General features: G+C 42.4%; 1 long non-coding RNA gene across 1 annotated transcript; it reads left to right on the top strand.

Moving 5' to 3' along the window:
- Positions 1–3,758: 3,758 nt before the first annotated feature.
- Positions 3,759–17,253, top strand: LOC143335461 (uncharacterized). The gene is made up of 4 exons (XR_013078420.1): positions 3,759–4,099; positions 6,017–6,071; positions 8,989–9,257; positions 15,517–17,253. It is a non-coding gene; the product is annotated as an uncharacterized LOC143335461 (long non-coding RNA).
- The last annotated feature ends 1,989 nt before the right edge of the window (positions 17,254–19,242 follow it).

Below are 19,242 nucleotides of genomic sequence, written 5' to 3'. Positions count from 1 at the left end.
ATCACCTGCTGATTAAATGACAAATTCCAGCCCCAGGCCTCCAGTTTCTCACCACAGCAAAGACTGTGATCTGAGTTCGCTTGACTGTTTACATTATGTAAATTCTCTCCAACACATTTCACAGGAGGAGTCCTCTGACCCCAGAAAGTGATGGAGAGCTTGCTGGTGGTCCTCCTAATGGACCACCAGTTGACTGAGGAGCTTGCCAGTGGAAGGACCCACGGGTGACGTGTACTGTATTTCAACAGCAGACACATCCTCCTGTACTTCTACACAGCCATCACAAGCTTGGAGTTTTTTTTTGTTTTTTTTTTAAATGATAAGCAAACCTCTGATTTCTACAAAGCTTTGCAACATTTCTGAAATAACTCTGCCTTCAATCTCACGAAGGACCCCCTCTTTCATTTATTATACACCACCATGTCTCATTAAGCTCCTATTCAAATCAGAGGTTCCCTATTTGAATATTGGCGCGACTGGGGGTGAAAGGGTGCCAGGTCGCCGCATGCACGGGCACCGATACACACACTGAATCCTTGTGGTCAAGCAAAAGTATTACAACTCATATGTACAGTAACACCAGGTGAGGTTTTACGCGTTATCAGCCGCGCCGACATGTTGGCCGCGAGCGTGCGTAAAGGCTGGTTTTGTCGCAACGTGCGCCGCCGCTGTGTTCACTGAAGCCTGCAGGGTGTCTGGGCTGGCAGCGGTAAAACAATGGAGGGATGGTGAGGGTGCTTCGCTGCTGTCGGAGGGTCTGAGACAGACTGTGACCCACCAGCCAAAAGACTGTCTGCTTCTCACGGCCCGGGTACCGCGTTACAACAACTGACGGGGCAACAGGCTATTATATTTTTGCCACTTTGTTATGACTTTACGCGAAGCAAATTGAGTGGAAAAACGGCAGTTTCCTCAGAAACACTTCCACGAGGACATAAGTTGGATTCTGTTGGCAACATAGCGCGCTTTATCAACCACTTTATCGCTGTGAAGTTAAATAAAACGCTTTCTTAACGGACTTTGGCACACACCAGGTTACAGCCCTAATCTTTTAACTTAAGATAAACGCAGGAGTAACAAGTATAAGTAAGATTTACTAAAGTACTGCACTGAAGTACAACTTTGAGGTAGCCTTCTTGTACTTGACTTCCATTGTATGCTACGTTACAGGCCTACTTTTACACCCCAGAGACCAAATACTGCTGGTTTTACTACAAAGTATTGACAAATAAAATATGATGTGTTGTTATAGATTACACTACCCAGCAATACAAAGAGGTTAAAAAGATCTCCAGCTCAACCAAACCAAAAAAATGCTGCTTTGCTACATGAATACATCAGAAATGATAATCCAGCACAACACTCAAGGGATCTTTACATAAACAGTTTGGATATTTAACTGCTTTTTGGACAATACGTCTATACTTTTAATCATAGAAGTATATTATTTCTACTTTGTATATACCTTTTGACACATTTTTCAAACTTTAACTTGTATATTCTTGTTGCAGCTACAGGCCTACAGTCAGTATGGGCTACATTTTTGTGGCTTTTCAGGTCCTCAGTGTTGTATTTCTGCTGTAGCTCTGATATACTGCAGTTCTTTCAGCCTGTAATGCTTCTTTCGTTGAACTATCCAGTGTGACTTTGTAGTTCTGGGTTGTGTAGCTGCTGTAGCCTGTTTGTCTTCACTGTACGGCTGATATTTCTCTCTTCTGTAGACTACAATTTCCAGAAATCCCTCCCCTGTGCTGTTTTGAGGAGTTTTTCTTGGCCGAATTGACGGACCAAGGATATTAAAAACCCCTATGAGGCAAACTTGTGACTTTGAACTTTATAAATAAAGCTAATTTAAATTGGACTAATAAATTACCATAAAACTGTTTGAAGTCTCTGTTTCTTAGTACCAGGTCGCCGTAACTTAATGAATATGTACTACATGGCAAACTCAGTTGTGTTGACATGCATACTGCACAACTACTACCTTAATACTGACTTTTTCTACTCTATATGAATGTATGTATGTACCCTGAATTAAAAAATGAGCATTTTTATAACAAAGGTTTCCAGGCAACGAGGCGCGCGCAGGTGTTGGTGTGAGCGCGCCTCTGGGAGCTTGCTGGAGGCTCTCTGCTCAGGATGAACTTGAGTTGTGTCTCATCGCAGTTCACTAAACGCGTCTGGATCTGCTTCCCGTGCGTCCAGCAGAGAGAAAACAGCTGCACTGACCGTTCATATCCGTCAGGCCGTCACCGGAGGAAGCTCTGCCCGGACTACCCAGCGTCTCTGACTGAGAAAATCTGTCCAACAGGACTGAGATTTCTTCTTCTGTAGTTAACTTGTGCCCACAACACCTTAACAGCACATTAAGAGCGAACTTCTTTTTGATGGCTTGCAGGTGGGCTTCCAGGTCTGTTTACCACTAATAAACAACCTCAGCAGAGGCGTTTCGACTTGTAGGCTAAATAATGGCTTTATTGATAAATCATTTACTAATTCCTTATCAGTTTTTTTTGTGCCTTCAATGATGACAGATTTGGGGTTGCCAGGTACTTAATAAGTTGTTTATGATGATATTTTTCACAACCTGGCAACCCAAAATTTGTTCTTATGAACGGTTTATGCTTCATCCATAATGCGTAATTAACCATCAAAAAAGCCATCATTTACAACGTACCCTTCATAAAGCGTGTCTTATATAAAGTGATCCCAAAAAGGCCTATTTAGGACTTGAAGCGCACAGGACTTCATGTGTTTGCAGTGAGAGATGCAGCAGTGCGGCCTGTGAAGGCATTTTCACACACTGACGCGGTCTAGACGCATCAACATGACTGACCTAACTTTATCTAATGCAAATAATGAGCACGTCTAGGCTATACGCGTACATATAGACAGACTGAGGCCTTATACAATAACGTTTGAGAGGATTCCTCTTTCATGGACTCACAAAGATTTCTGGTGTGATTATCATGATAATCAGCCGAGCCGGAGCGCCTCTCGAGTCTGTCTCTAACATCTTTGAGATATGTCAATTCTGGGTGAGAAGCCAAATACAAAGACATGACTTTTCACATTTAACCATCTGAAAATGATAGCGCCTATTCTCCTGTAATGGTGGAGCCTGCACCACATTAAGGGATAAAGGCCCATATTGGCCTACAATTAATCTTAAATGGTAGCATTAAGGCAGTATAGTTATATATAGTACATGACTGATAAGCTTGAATATCCATTTGAAATAAGAGAGGGCCATGATGTTCATGATGCGGAGGTAAAACACGACATGAGCACTTCAAAATGAGCTCAGAAACCGGCAGCGTAAGTAGTATAAACATGGTGATCAGAGTCATATAAAACCTCTTTAGTGGCATTTAAACAACTCTCTTCAGGTCCGTATATTACATGGATGTACAGCAGGATACTACGGGGATGACATGATAAAGTCATGAGGACGAAACACACACACACACACACACACACGCACACGCACACGCACACGCACACGCACACACACACACACACACACTGACTGAAAGACCCTATAGGATTTAGTTTGAATGATTGTGCCACCATGCACTTCTGCATGCGCCTGTTGGGGGGCGTGAGAGGCGCTGCCATAGGTCCTTATTATAATTACATCGGCCGTCTTGCATAATATCAAAAATCTCGGAGGGTGGGAACAGTGTTACCTCACTGACTCACAAGGGGGTGGGCCTTGGACGGCGTATATGATTTAGGACAAATGAGATGTTAAACCATTTGGAGACGACGGTGGTGGAGATGTAGCCATCCAGGCGGACAGTCCCAACTCTCCTGTTTGGTGAGGGGAGGACGGGGGGCTGTGGATGTGGAGAACAGAACAGTCGTGTGACGATATGCGTGGAAGAAAAAAACAAAAAACCAAGAGGACCCGTTAGATTAGAAGAAATGGACGGGGCCGGCGGGACGTCACGATGCGCCGTCGCCACAAAGCTCAGTACGCCGCTCATGAACGCGCTCACTTGGCTCCCAGCGTGCCGCACGTCCGGAGGGACCGCTGCTTACCAGGAGCTCATCTAAGCCCAGTGCATCCCACCCTGCTGCATCTGAGGAGGACACAGTAAGAACCGTGTTTTGTACTATGGGTGATTTTGTTGCATGTGAGTCTGAGTTAAAACAAAAACCTGCAGGAGCGGCGCAGCAGAGGGCGAGCTTATGCGCGTTTAGGCTATAACACACTGTGTTATGTGTTTAACCCCATTGTGAAATAAGTGAGGATCTCACAGGCCGAATAAAGACTAAATCTGTTCTACATTTTCCTCCAGTGAGGCTTATTCCGCTCTCAGAGCAGTTTAAGGTCTGTCTGAACGGCGCGCAGCAGCAGCATCTGAGATAAAGGCTCAACATCATCTGACGGCAGCAGCACGGACGTGTAGTTTCACTTGTGGCTGCAGCCACTTTTGTTTGGCTCTAGATAATACATGTCCAAGGGAGTTTGACTTGATACTATCGCGGTCAGATGTCAGAAATCAGCAATTTCAGAGTGGCCTCTCTTCTGAATGCAGTCACAGGAGATCTCTCCCTCGAGGCCTTTTGATTAGTTTGTTCAGTCATCTTTATTGGTTTTAATGTTGATATCACAGAATGAGGATCTGCGTTTCTCCCTCTCCAACCCTTCTGCTCATTCAGCCTACATTTTGATTAAGAGATGACTCCCAGGGAATATCACACTAATGAGTTTTTTTTTTTAATTATTATTATTTTTTACTTTAAATTCTGATGCCAATAAAGCAGTGTTGAATTTAAATGTGAATCTCGGCCATATGCTCTGTGGTTATTAACCCCGTTATTACATAAGTTCACGTTGCACCCTTTCCACCAGTTTGGCTCACAAACCGGAGAGACAGTAACCCCTCACTGTAGATTTTAATGAAGTGTAATTACAACGTTGCAGTGGGTCTGTAACGCCACGGGCCTGTGGTGGTGTCACGGTGGCCTCGGGCGGTGCAGCCTTTTACAGCACAGTGTTGTGTTTGTGTTTGGCCTGTTCGCTGTCAACAGATTACGCGCTGAAAGGGCTAAGCAGGGGGAAAAGCATAAAAAAAAGCAAAGGTGATTATTGTAGGTACATGAACCCAGCAGTGTGCGGCTCCTGCAGCGTGGGATTATACAGCACGGTGCCAGCATAGAGCTCTTACATAAGGCCTGCTTAATCTGTGTGAGAGGGGAGTCAGACCTCCCTCTCATGCCTGTTTTATTTCTATTACAGTTATTACTTAACATTTTCTCTAGTTTTGAGTGTAAATTTACAGTGGGTGTATTCATGACTGCAGACAATTGGGGAGCCACGGAGAAGTTTTCCTGCTTAATTTACGGTATTTTGGAGTTTCTCTATAGTAAAACGGACTCCTTTTTTTGCAATAGAAACAGTTTTTACGCGTGCAAATGATTCCTATTGTCTTGTCTTCATCACTGAGGGCCTGAACTGCATAACTCACTTGCACAGGGTCCAGGTCGGATGGCGCAAAGGTGAAATTAGTCCCCAAAATGAACACATGATTTGTGGTTATATCAAGTGCTGTAAGCATGACTCTGGCCTTTGACTGAACAGGTGAATCCAGGTAAAAAAAAAAATAATATATATATATAATAATCTGACCCCGCCCATTAAATCCCCCCTTAAAACCATGAATGAGACACTAAAGTGGATCACAAGTCAGGGGACGTGAGCCTATAATGTGCGTTAATTTGCAAAGGGGTCGCTGTGGGTCTGCAGCAGCACCTCTGGAGCCTCACTGTGAAGCTGCAGGTGTGAAGCTCCGACAGAACCACCCTGCTGAGCAACGCAAGCTGGACTCTTTTGGGGCTTTCAGTGACCTAGTAGGCAGATTTCCCAGGAAGGGTGTTTCCAGGGATTTTCCAGGGAGAGGGCGAGAGAGAGAGCGGGGGAGATGAAATGTTCAGCCGGCTTATTTTAAATATTTAAGTGGACTTTTCTGTCAGTCCCCAAGTCATTTCTTCTTCTTTTTTATTGCAGAAATTTACACCCGAAAGCACCAGAAATGAAGATGAGGACTTCCACCAACTTCCAGGTGAATATGAATGTTCTCACCTGTGGTCCCGTCGTGGATTCATGGATTATTATCGACGCGTAAACGTCCAGTAACACCGATGACTCTGCATGAGGTTTAAAACTGGTTTATCGCTCACAACGCACGAGAATTAGGAGAATTCACGCAGGACATCTTTCTTCCTCTCTCTCTCTCACCTACACACACACACACACACACACACACACACACACACACACACACACACACACACACACACAGTAACACTCAAGCGTCCACGCAGCAGCAGCACGCTGTGTGGAACTAATTGATTACTCCTGGAAATCATTTTAAAATCCTTCCTGGATCCTTTTGTGGACGCCACTGTTCCGCTCACATTTTGCAGCATTTACAGCAGCCTTTTATGGTCCTGACAATCTATTAAAGTAGAACATTTTTCACTTGTGTTGCTGCCAAGTTGCCTTGAAGGAAAACTTCAGTGTAATTTCCCTGCAGGGACTGGCGGGTCAGCGGTACCTATAGTCCGTTTGTGCGCAGTAATGTCTTCTTTTCTTTCTTTATCATTTGTCTGTGTGTTATAGTGTAGGGTTTTAATTACTACACTATACTGTGTCCCTGCTTTCTCAGCTGCACTGGTCTCCGCCATGCATGCATCAGATATCAATTAAAAGACAGAAAAGTACAGTTTTAATTTAAAGTCAGCGGTGCTCAATATCTTATATTTGCTTTGAATCAAGAAAAAGCTAAAATTAGCATCTGACAGAGAGATATGAATACACAAAAATAAAATAAAATAAAATAAATGTTGCAGTAATAATAATTATTACTACAATTATAATTAAATTTAGAAGGACGAACCGCGTGCGCAGACTCCGTGTATACACATGAAACCTGACGCGACAATTATTGTCCATTGAAACAGCTGCAGACATCAGCTTCAACACTCAAACTTCATGACGTCTGAAAAATAATTTTTAGCATTTAAAAATCTTAATTAACACCCACAGACTGACAGATTATATAACAGACAGATATCTGCAGCCACAGGATTCAATCCAACTTTATTTATCCTTGTAGGGACAATGGCAGCACCCAACACACACACACGCGCACACACGCAGCAGACAGGAAAAGAAAGAAAAAACACGCAAAATTAAAAAGGTTTAAAGGCTTCAAGCTTGAGATAAATACAGTATTGAGAGAAAACGCTGCTGTGTGTGTTTGACTCATCAGCAGGTGTGAATGTGGTCCTCCGAGTGTTGAAAAACGTGTGTTTCACAACCCGCAAGCGTCAAACAGCCAAGTGATCTCCACTAATGGATGTGCCTGTTTTTTTTTTTGTTTTGTTTTTTTTTGTTTGGCAAAAATCCAAATCTTGCGTTCAATTCACCCCCCCTCTGACTGAAAGGAGACCTCTCACAGAGCAGATGTAAAATCGAATGTAACTCACGCAAAAAGCTATAATATCTTTATCTGCATTTTCCGCCTTTCTGTAAACAACGTGCAGCCTCGACAGACCTCGGTGCGTGTTTGTGATTTGTGGATGGAAGCAGTGGCCTATTTTCATGATGCTGTGAGAATAATGGCGTGTGTGTGTGTGTGTATGTGTTAATTAGGCATCACACCTCGCTGCTAACGCACTAATTGCAAGGCAGAGATGCCTGTGACGTCACTCCCTCTCTATCACTCTCACCAAACGCCATTTTTAAAAAAAAGGCAGTTTATGGGAAAAAGAAAATAGAGAAAAGCATTTCAGAGTCACACACACACACACACACACACACACACACACACTTCATACATGATGATGTATTTGGTCACTGTCACATAATTCTGCATTATGGAAATTATGTCCAAATATATATAAATACACTCCAAATAAACTAAAAGCTTCAGACTCAGTTATCTTCTAATACTTTAAATAAACACGTAATAAAGATGGCAGGGTTTAAAGATATTGCTTCTTAATATAAACAGAATTAATAGCATCCACAGTCATTGGCCCAAATTTATCGATTTACTTACACAGATGCTCTAACCCAATCAGGTGACGATATGAGTCTCTTGGCGCTCACACGTTTGTCCCTCTGAGCTGCACATCAAACTGATTCCTTTACAGCTGCTGTTGCATCTGAAGCTGACATGTTGCACCGGGGATATTTTTTTTTACTGTTTTTGCGCAGGGACTGTTTCGAGGTTGTGAAAGTTAATTATGTTAATTATATTTGAGTAACACTCAGGATGAATATTGAGCAGGATTTTAAGATGTAAGTGCCAGCAGATATTCATCTTTCTTAAAGATGCACATTTTTAGCAGCGTCTCAAAAATGTACATGTTTAAGAACCATAAATGTTAAGGCCTGTGCAGTTAAAATAATTCCAGACTGGCCTTTAAAATAGACTGAATATGTTAATATAACTTTATGTAGTAATTGAGTATTCACCCCTACTGTAAAATGAGTGCATGTGTTAAATTTTCAAGGGATTTCCTATTTGCATTCTGCTTCAGTATTTTCTTTACAGGACTATTTGCGTAAATTATTCCCCTCAGTGCTATTTTATCCTCAGCTTCTGATGCCCCTCATAAAGATCTTTATTGTTGTTGTCTTTACTTCACTGGATAGTCGGCTATAATGCTTTGTTTTGAATTCCTATAAGATCCCATTCACGTTTCCGTCATATAAAAAACACTTAATAGCTTGGAAAATGTGTTTTCCCAGCAGTATCCCTTGTGAATCTTTAGTCATGCTTGTTTTTCATCTCATTTCACTGAGGCGTTTTTAACACCATGTGATAAATCATCTGAACGAACACTCCAGATTTATGACCATTCTGGTCATTATTTCCACCTCTGGAATACGTGAAAAACACAAAATTAGCTTTGTTTTGGTGAATTAGCCCTTTAAGCTCTTTCCCCTGTCACCTCTTGTCCTTGCAGGTGTGTCGGAGGTTGTGTGTGTGTGTGTGTGTGTGTTGCTGGCAGAGGGCTGTGTTCGCAGGCCTGAGGGGTTGTCTGTTATCTTTGGTTATCTAGCTGTATGAGTGACGTACATTCTTCATAAAGCTAGATAACCGAAAGTAACAAGAATCCCATTACACGCCTGCAAAGAGGAGGAAAACTTAAAAAAAAAAAAAAAAAAAAAAAAAAGGAAGCCAGCAGAGAGGAGTGGGCTCGGACGATGGATGCTGCCAACCGATGACGTGAAGGTATGAAGCTGTGTTACATAAGGGGTGAATTTAAAGGGAGGGGAGGGGGGTCTCTCATAGAGGATCTAATGTGCACCAGGCAACACAAATAACCAATATTTGAATTATAATTAGAGAAAGAGCTTCCATATCTACAAAATACATCAAGTCTGCTTGTTGTACACACACAGAAACACTGCAGCAGTGACTTATAGCTTGTGTTGCTGTGGATTCATGCTGGTCCACAGGATGTGAATGAGTGTGTGTGTGTGTGTGTGTGTGTGTGTGTGTGTGTGTGTGTGTGTGTGTGTGTGTGTGTGTGTTTCCTCATGCTGGGTTATTTCAAACCACTGGTACAGCACAAACTGTCAATCAAGGGTTTGATGAGGATGGAAAAGATAAGTTCAATATTTTAGTCTGATTTTTATTCTTCTCAAAAATACACTTATAGTCACACTGAAATGCAAAACAACAGATATGGATGATGATAAATCTGTACACCTGCTCCTCTTGAAAGACATACTGCAAAAAATGAGAAAACAAACGGGTATTTTCACATCCAAAAATTCATTCAGAGTCTTTAGTGGTGACCTTACTATGGACACAGAAATATTCCTTCCATTAACATGATCTCAGAGATTTGTTGCCACCACCTCTTTAAATTAAACAGCCTTTCTATCCATAAAGGACTTGCCATTGTTTAACCGGTTTGGAATTAATACTGTCCTGTTCTGTGCAAGCATCTTGTGTCAGGAGGAACAAAAAAGCAATGAAATCAGTCTCTGTACTGAGGTACCATGCAAAGCTGCAGCTTTGGAGACTGTAAGGCTCAGTGAAGGGCCAAATTCAAGCACTGCTGATTTCTACCCAAAACCCGAGGACCATTTCAGACCGTATGGAAAGCATAAAACACTGACAGTGTATCTGGCCCATTTGAATCAGGCCTCTCCACCTGATCAGATGAAATCAGGTTTCCTCTGAGGATGCTAACAAAGTCTTCACTCGGCTGTTTTGGTGGTTTTGTTTCTGAAAAATTAGTGATCACTGCAGGTACTAATCAGGGATGGATGCAGCAAGTTGGCTGCATGAGCTACAAGAAAATTACGGGAGTTTAGATGGGAGTTCAATGTTCTTACAAAAACTTCCTTTCCATCATAGGCCTCCCTTCCTCCCTCTCCTTCTCATACACACACACACACACACACACACACACACACACACACACACGCAAATGCACCATCATACACACAAAATCACACACTGAGCACTCAGGAATGTCTTTGTCTAATTACGCATCATTCTGGGGAAGAAATTGGCCCCAGTTGGTTTCTAATGAGCCTTTTTTGTCTTTTCATCAATGCCAGATAACAGGCTAAAATTTGATTTTAGCACAGTTTTCTTGCCTGAGTTCTTTTTTAGGAGGGAAATCTGTTTGTTGTTGTATTTGTAGTCGTTAGATGAGGTGTGAAGTAACCCTTTACGTTCAGACACCTGCTAAATTGTGGCATAGCTGACAGGCAGAAGGTGACTCCACATAATGGGCACTTTCAAAATTTCTTAAATGCACTCTATCCACTTAAATACCAAAATTAATAACCAAGCAGAGAGCCCCCAGGATCATCAGCTGCTTTTTACAAAGAGCAAAAACAGACAACCACCTCCTTCATTTCTGTGTGTGAGTGATTCATAAAGGACGATAATGTGCATGCAGCTCATGTGGGGTTTCAGAGAGCATGTCCTACAGAAGACGTGGCGGTGAGAGAGGTGAAGCAAAACAAAGGACACCTCGAGAGGCAATTAGCAGCACTTTGCCATCATTTGGAGCATCTCTCCTCCAGTTGATGCTCTTCTGCAGTTGATTTTGCTACTTTTCCTGCTGAAGAAGTCAAAGGACTTCGTCACAAAGAAGGCAACAGTGTGGGCTCAATGAGTGTGTGTGAGTGTGAGTGTGTGTGTGTGTCATCCCATCTCCTTTAATGTAACTTTACAGATAAATTCCATCCAGGAACTAAAAATCTTTCAAAACGACCCGCAGATCTCTTCTTCTTTAGTCTGAATTGATCTTAAATCTTCCCATTCATGCATTTGTTTATACTGTACGTACACTGCGAACGCCTGCAGCTTTTTACATTTTTAAATCTTATTTTCTGGCAGAAAAAAAAAAAAGGACTCTAAGCACTTTCTGTTGACCACATGTTCAGACCCTGTTTTCGCCCCTTAAAGTGTCACTGTACTCACCCCGTGCACACACTTCCCAACACGCTTCTTCTTTCTTTTTCTATTTCCCCTCATTCATTTAATTTTATTCTTTTCGTTTTTTCCCAGCTTGGATTCTCAGATGGTTGGTTCTGATTTGTATGCATTTGCATAATGAATGTCATTTGCATGCTCAGGGGCAGACCATACCATGAGAACGGCTGTGTTGGTTGTTTGTGTGTGTGTGTGTGTGTGTGTGTTCATGCATGGGCACATGTGTGTGTACGCATGTGTGCGGCATATATTAAGCACATGTAAATTACACGTTTTTGTTTTTTTTTTAACACAAACAGACCATCACAGGGTGTTGTGTTTCGCGCCCACACACTCATAAACACTATGTTCTTCCTCTCTGACATGTGTGTGAGTGTGTGTGTGTGTGTGTGTGTGTTTGTGTGTCCACGTGTGGGAGAATTCCTCCTCTATGTGTGGTGCATGTAGGGCAGCAATCTGACGATCATGCCTCTTTCCGTCTCTCCGCCTCCCTTTCCCCCTGTCTTGGTAACCGTTCAGCGATGTACCGACTAGAAGAATGAAAATAAGAGACTCCCTCCTCAATCCCATAATCCTCCTCTTCTCCGACCCCTCCCTTGCCAGTTTGTCCTCCTCTCCCACACGGCAAGTCACAGTCCTGCCACCATCTTAGGTGTTAAGACTGGCACAAAATGGCAGCTGAAAAAGGGGAACGTGGATAGCCAGCGCTGCACCTTCCCCCACTTCATGTTGGCCCCTCGATCCTTTCCGCGCCATTGGTTGCCTCAAGACAGTGTTAATTACTGCCAGTGTGTTAATTGTAGAGATCGCCCCAGGAGACACGCGGGAAGGGATGAGATAGGAGGAAACCGTAGAGCCGGTGGCTTTTTGAGTGTCGGCAAGCTGGCATTTTTAAGGGCAGCTGCGGTTCCTGCGTCGCCTTCATTGCGCCCGTCGTCACGCTGCGGACGCCGACGATCGACCATTTTGTGGATTTCCACAGATGCTCTGAAAACTGTTTTTCGACGGCTTGGTTTCTGGGACATTAATTAGATTATTCCAAGGGTCTTCGATTACAAAGAGTTGCTCTCCTGGCATTATTTCATGGGCGTGTTTAGCATTCACACCATATATACGCTGCAGACGTGCAGACGGCTTCGTTTGATGACGTGAAAAAATAAACCACCTACATGCCGCCTGACACCCACAAGGAGCCGTAATTAGCAACATAGTGGTCTTCATAAATCTCTGCTTGTTATCACGCTTGGTTTTCTCACATGTGCAATACCCTTCCTATTCAGGTTGTTGCCGTACGGATTATTTGACGCAGCATCATTGACTTTCACTGATTTCTGAACTTTGAAATTTTGATGGAAACATTTCAGTAATCTAAACACATACATGATCACTTCTCCCTAATTTGTTGCTGCTGAGTGAAAACCTTTTCTCCAACAGGCCAAAGCATCAGGCCTCAGTTTTAGTGTTAAAATCATATATTTATGATGTTTGGTTTTGAAAGGGTCACAGTCCAAGAGATCAGCTAAGTATCTTAGTCAGTAAATGTCTTTTGGAGGAGCATGCAGTCCTTCAATTGGTGTGAAAACATGAAGGAAGGAAATGTGTTGCAGGATGAATTATTCATCATCAACTTTCAGTGATTTCTGAATCTGAGAAACATTTAAATTTTGGGATTTAGCTGAAAATAACCTAAATTAATGTACTCCTCATTTGGATGAAAATGATCATGCCAGCCTCATTTTGCTCTTAATGTGCACATTTTTGCTGGGGTGAAATATTAAAATTTCACTAATTTGGAGTTTGGAGGTTTTGCAGCTGTTCAAGCTACCTTCACGCAGGGATTTACCTGCAACTCTCACCACGACCGCCACAAGCGAGCGAGGGACCCACCTATGAGTTGAGGGAGGAAAACGTGTAGTAAGTTAATGAGAAAGACTGGATGGAGGAAGGAGGGTGGGAAGGAGGAAAGGGGGGACAGACAGACAAGGAGAGGGAGCCTGCGACAGTGAGATCTCAATAGTGAGAGGCCTTCTTTGTGTTTCTGTGTGAGGTTTATTTTGGGGGGTGCAGGGGGCCGCTAAGAAAGGAGGGGAAGAGGAGAGGGTGGGGATCCTATCCTGGGCCCTCAGACAAGCGGCACATTGTCCTCCCCAATGTGTGGCGGCACTTGTGGCGTAACGCCATTATTTAGGCCAGTGGAGGGAACGGGGGTCTGGAGACCAGCTTAACCAAAACTCCAATTAGACCCGGATCGTCCTGATTAATGGACGAGGGAGATTGGTAAACAATGCTGGCCATTGTTAACGTAACCCCCCCCCCTCCTCACCCACACACACAAACCCCCTACCCCACTGGTTTCTTTCACACAGCAGACCCTCCATCCCTGCTGCCTCTGACACACACACACACACACACACACACACACATACAATTTGTCTGTCATGCCAGTGCTCAGAGGCCTGCCATTAGCATGCTGCTCTTGTGTTTTAGCTTTTGCAGCCTCAATGTAAAGTTTAGGCTGATCCTCACATGCAAATTGGCATAAATGTGAATTATTAGTCTCCTCATACTTAAACGTAATTAGTTAAAGTTAAATTTTTCGAACAAAAATATAGAGTTCAGGCCAAGAAGTTCACATTTCTGAAGAAAAATTGTAATTTTTTTTTTTTTTTTTAAAAAGGATTACATGTGTATTTATCATGCACATAAAATATGATTCTAAGTGCAACATTGCATTTAAGTTGTGCACGGGGCGAACTGAGGCGTCTTTCTTCAAAAGCAGCGCCGGGCTCATATGTTAATCACACACACCATGCGATGCTCGGCTCTGCATTTCAATACGTCCTACTTTATTGTTTTTTTTAAGCATATGCGCTGAATAATTAGCCACCACATAGTCCAATCAGGGGCATGCCAATGTGGGGTTGCCATGGCGACCTCATCAGTTCTTACCCCCACCCTCACCCCCTCTTTCCCTTCCACCCTTCTACCGCCCCACCACCACCACCCTCCTCCCTCCTCCTCCTCCTCCTGCCTGGCTGCAAACAGGACAGAGAAAAATAAAGCGTGGGAAAAAACACTTTGGTGGCTCAGACAATGATAGTGGGGGTGAGGAGGAGGAGGAAGGGGGGATGGAGAGAGGAGGAGAGGAGAAGGAGAAGAGAGGGAGAGGAGGAGAAGGACAGGAGGAGAAGGATGTGTGATGTTGGTGATTGGTAGAGCAGCTTGTGTCTAGACTGGCAAATACAGACGTGGTTGTTTTGGAGTTTGGTGTTTTTGGGGGTTGGGGGGCAAATTCTACCTCGACTGTCTGGCTTGCTTGTGTGTGTGTGTGTGTGTGTGTGTATGTATTCCCTCTGTTATTAGTGTGCCATCTATGGGCAGTGAATGGGAGCTTACAGTAAAGTGTTAAAAACGGCAGTAAAGGCCACTCAGAAGGCCATACAGTAAACAGTAACACTGAGCTCTGTGATAAATTGCGCCTTATGGCTTAGCTCAGAGTCCCAGTAATGTTTGAGTCTGTGCACATGATCCGTTACTCAAAATCCTGCTGCAATCCCTCCACATATTCAACATCTTTAGGCGCTTCTGAGTATGTGCAAGATTTAGGGAGCTTTGCCCAAAAAGGCTGATTGTTCCCGAGTAATATGGGAAATGTGTGTCATGTGTTGGGTTGTTAATTGCATGTGTAGATGTGGTACTTATTTAACTAACATGGCCTCCTGGGATCTGTATCTCCTAGTTGTCTCCAGTCCTGTAATGTAAACGCAGTGAAGTTGAACACAGTAGAATCAGAGCAGCAGGGGAATTGTAGGGATTTGAGCCGAACGGTTCCCCAACATCATTTGAATATTAAAAATGCACACATATAACTCTGATGCTGTGCATGTTGTATGTGTAGATGTGTTATTAGTGAGGAGCAAATCCTGAAACTGTACATCTGCATGTTTTGGTCTTTCTGGATGCAAAGTTAGGTGATAAATGTGCTTCTTAACGGACTGATTTTAACGTCTCCTCTGTCTTTTCTTTGAAGGTTTTCTGATCAGTCTGGAGTTGGGAAACACCTGATCTTTGCCTCTCATCTCTTTGGACTGTGACTTTGAGTCCAGCGATGTTCGTTTCACACAGGACTACGTCGCTTAGCCGTTAACATACCGGAGGAAATACACGGATTCCATGAAAGCAGTCGTCGACTTAAAACTGGATACAGAAGTCAAGTTTGCTGCTGCTGCAACATCTTTATCTGAGTAAGGACAGGAACAACCCAGAAGACGGAAGGGTTTGACACATGTGGACAAACTGACATTTGGCCATCATGAGGCTGAAACTGTACGAGTGAACGGCAGCAAAGTGGACTGTGTGTGTGTGTGTGTGTGTGTGTGTGGGGGCTGTACACTGTGTTCTTGGGAACTGCTCTGCACAGCTGTTCAGGAAACATCTGCACTAGATTGTCATGTAGGTCAGAGCTTAGATCACTCCATCTAGATCTCTCCCTCTCAGATAAACACGCACGCACGCGCACACACGCACACACGCACACACACACATTTGAGATACATTTTAAAAAGAAGAGGGAAAACAAAAGGTTAGATAATGATGCTGTGGTGATCGTTTAACAATTTATTCTCCATTTATCTTAGATCTTGAATAATAGATATTAAATGTTTTTTTTTTTTGCATATTCATTTCTTATTTCTTCTCCCTTATCTTTTGAATCCTATTTGTTTCTAATTATTTCGGCTAGTGATTAAATTTGTGTCTTGTCTCATGTAAAATTTCAGATGTTTTAATCAAATTGTCGACAATCTGTATTACTGGATTACTTGAAACATGTTTTATGGACTTGATCCATCAAGTACGAAATTTGTATCAATCCTTCAGATGATTGGAGCACATTTTTCACATTTCATCATCTCATAACTGTAAATTAGAGTACATTTCTATCTAGCAGCTGCACAACCTTTGTTCTTCCAGATGATTTATGAAATGATAAATGATTTGGTGGCTAAATGAGGTCTTATAAGACTCTTTCAACAGCCACCAATCACATACATCACTTTTTTTTCTTTGTATTTTCTGTGCAATAGTACCTTAAGATTGGAACATCATTTCATAGCAACTTTATTTAAGTGTACTTTAATTTTTAGGGTATACGTCTCATCAAGAGAGCTACGATCACTGCAGGAGACTACATTTATCTTTTCTATCTATGCAAAAGAAATTAGCAGCAGTTTTTTTTTTTACCTTTGCAATGTTTGTATTAGTGTTTGCACGTGAATTGTATTGTTAAGTTTGCACAGTAGCAGCTAAATGCATCGGTGCAGTTTGTATCCACTGTCTGAGAGAGAAATGTGGTGGATTGAGATGTATCAGTATGCACTATATGAGCACAGGTGCAATGTGTGCGCTCTTGTTGTGTTTTTCAGAAGCTAGCAGAAGTGTTGTTTCTCCATTGGATTAGTAAATGCACAGTCAGTCTCAGGGACGAAAATCTGGATTTATCATTAATCAACTCCTCTGACAGTGTAAAATGAATACTTGAATGCTTAGTTTTGTTTTGATTTAATGTGGAGAACTTGTGAATATGTGCAATCGATTTGATGCAGTCTGAATACTAGAGGGAATCATGTAAATGTCTTATATTGCACTATGAAGTACTGTTTCATGAGTCTTTTAAGCATGATTTGCACACATGCTGCTGTGAATGTGCTTGATATTTGTACTATGCAACCGTTATTTTAATCAATAAAAGAATGCAATGAGACAATAACTGTATGTGTGGATTGTCTGTGTTGTGTGTGAAAATGCACATCATCTACAGTGAGAATGCAAAGAATCAACACTACACAATCATCATTTCACAAGGTCGTTGGACCATAAATTAGGGCCATCTTAACAAAACTGCACCATGTTTCCTCTACATCACATCGTCCACATTGACCGGAACCTTTACCCACAGTTAGCTGAAGGTATAAGTCTTTTTACAAATGAAAATCTGTGTAAAAATCCATTTTAAATCAACAAAAGTATGGAATATTTTAAGTGGTTCTTGTTTAGCTCATTTGACACTGCTAATATATCAGGCAGGTGACAAACAAGCACCCGGTAAGATCTATTTATTTATATGGCTTCCAAATCATGTAGATATTAACAGAAATACAAGAGAAATGAACCCTGGTCCCCATTTTGCAGCAGAAGACGCACAAAACAAGTGATGTTCGTCCTGCATGAAGCTTTATATTCTAGAAACTATAAAGAAAAAAAGTGGGATGAAATTCTCCTCAAACTTTAGATGTGATGTGGGTTAATTTCTTGCACACTTGACCTCATGGGGCATTACCATCAAGCTTTGTGCTTTAAAACAGTTCTCAGCTTTTGGTTATAGGAGCTCAATTGCTGACGGTTCACTACCTTGCTCAATGGCACACCAGTGACAGTCGTAAAGACAACCTCCACTCTTACTTCTCCTACCCAGCTGTTCCCAGCAGGTCTGAGCCTGGAGCCCCTGACTTCACTGTCAACTCTTATTCACTCACACATTTCATTTACACTCATTTTGAACCTTAATGTGAGCGATCGCTGGGAAAAATCATTCTTATGTGAAAATACGACAACAGCGATGCACCATTTCCCTACATTCTGTTAAACTCCAACCAGTACTGTCGTCATAGAGGGTGCATTTTGTGATATTTATGATTCCAGTAGTCACAATCGTTAAAGATAGTTTCCCTTTACATTACACAGAAGTATCAGATTGGGAAACGTTTCATTACATAAAATTGGTATATTTAATGTTTAATGCATGAGCCAACTTTGAGAAACCGCCTTGCTGTGAATTTAAAGATGGACTTAAGAACGTGGATCCATTTGGACTGAACTATTCTGCAAAGTGTTGATCACTTCTTGGAGTTTGAGCTGTTTTCATCGAGTTTTACTGTCGGTTTAATTCAGGATCAAGACGTGGTTGTACAGTACTACCATGAAAGTAATATAACTGACCAACTTATTGCACAAAATCATTACAAACATCTAGAATGGAATGAGTCCAGTAGTGAACAGAGAGCAACATCCTCACAACCGCAATGACTGATCAATGTTTACACGCGCTGTACACTTGGAGAGGAAAATGCGAGTCACATCTGGGTGATGCGACAGCGTGGCACAGCTGCAGCTGAGGAGGTGCAGGCCAGTGGATCCAGCTGCTGCTGCTGTGCTGCAGGGAGGACAGAGCTCCTCGTTCAGCTTACACACACTCTGGGGCTAAAGGTCTCGAAGAAAAAGGCTTCGGAGCTTTCGTTTCACACATAATGCGACGGATACGAATTGTTCAGAGCAAGTGGTTGTCATTGAAGCATGTGTAATGCACAGATCTCCTTCAGCTCATGGACAGAATTCGTAACAACAGGAGTGACTGAGGTCAAAAGGAATTTGACTTTTTTTAGTAAGTGAGTAAGATGTTTGAATGTTGAGCATGTTGATCATTTTATTCTTCATCAGGCTGTTGATACACGAGGTTGTTCATCAGTGAAAGGTCCCAAAACTGACACACAATTCCAATGTTAAAAATCAAGAGGATCATATTTTCTTGAACATTTGTGGCACAACTTTTCAGATATCGAGGACGTCACTTAATGTGAGCAGTGGTTGTACTGACCGCACTGTCTGCATGACTAGAGACAAGAGGACATCACCCATATGTAATATGAGGGCTTGTGTTCACTTCGCTTGCCTCAGAAAACTAGTGTTCAGATTGCGTGAA

Source organism: Chaetodon auriga, chromosome 17 (assembly GCF_051107435.1).
Source record: "Chaetodon auriga isolate fChaAug3 chromosome 17, fChaAug3.hap1, whole genome shotgun sequence".
In the NCBI taxonomy this organism is placed as follows: Eukaryota; Metazoa; Chordata; class Actinopteri; order Chaetodontiformes; family Chaetodontidae; genus Chaetodon; species Chaetodon auriga.
The sequence above is the reverse complement of the archived record's forward strand: the minus strand, read 5'-3'. Positions and strand labels throughout refer to the sequence as shown.